We start from the raw sequence: 1,104 nt of genomic DNA, 5'->3' as shown, positions 1-1,104 counted from the left end.
TCCACTTCAGTTTGTTCCTGTGATTAGACTCAGAACAAGATGGGTAAGTTCAACTTTCAGTGATGTCCACGGAGTTGCATGTTCTTTTCTATATTTAAGGCTTTGTAATAAGGTATTTCCTGCATGTCAACAGAAATAAAGAATTCAAACAGTACTGAATCTGCTAAGTATATTAGTAATGGTCTCCAAAAGACTCCTTTAAATAAAGTTCTTCCTGGAATTTGGTCATGACACTTTTGTTTCATTTGATATTGACTCATAATGAGATTACTGTACTGGTGCAGGGTCTTGATGTTAGCTTCCCTTTGGGGTTATGGAATTAATATTAAACAGGTATGGTTGATATGAATGATAATGGAATTAAAGATAATGGAATACTTTGGGTTCAAATATGGCTGAATGCTTATGTCTCTTTCTGGACTCGCTATTCTGTACAGATCATCTATAATATCAGAGCATCAATAGTATACTTTAAATTTTTTTTTTTTCCCTTTTTGAGATGGTCTTGCTCTGTCACCCAGGCTGGAGTATAGTAGCCCAATCACTGCTCACTGTAACCTCAGACTCCTGGGCTCAAGAGACTCTCCCATCTCAGTTTCCCACATAGCTGGGACTACAGGTGTGTGCCACCATGCCTGGCTAATGTTTGTAAAGTTTTCTGCAGAGACGGTGTCTTGCTCTTGCTCAGGCCAGTCTTAAACTCCTGGCCTCAAGCAATCCTCCCACCTTGGCCTTCCAAAGAGCTGGGATAATGGGCGTGAGCCACAGCACCCGGCCAACAGTACACTATCTTAATTACTATAACTTTATAATGTTTTGTGTCTAGAAAGACTAAGTTCTCTTTGTTCTTCAAGAAAAAATAACCCTTTGCTTTTCCACATAAATTTCACAATAGGCTTGAAAACTGAACTTGTGAATTCTTAAACACATACAGAGACAAACTTCCTGAGATTTTGGTTCAAACTGCACTGACATGACAGCTAATTTGGGGAACAAATGATACCTTCATAAGACTGAGTTTTCTAATCCATAAACAAAGAACATCTATTCACTAAGGTCTTTATTTTTTTCTCAAACATGTTTTATAATTCACTAGAGATATTG

The sequence above is a fragment of the Propithecus coquereli genome, unplaced genomic scaffold, assembly GCF_000956105.1.
Source record: "Propithecus coquereli isolate 6110/MARCELLA unplaced genomic scaffold, Pcoq_1.0 Scaffold95, whole genome shotgun sequence".
Taxonomy (NCBI): Eukaryota; Metazoa; Chordata; class Mammalia; order Primates; family Indriidae; genus Propithecus; species Propithecus coquereli.
Note: the sequence above shows the minus strand (reverse complement) of the source record.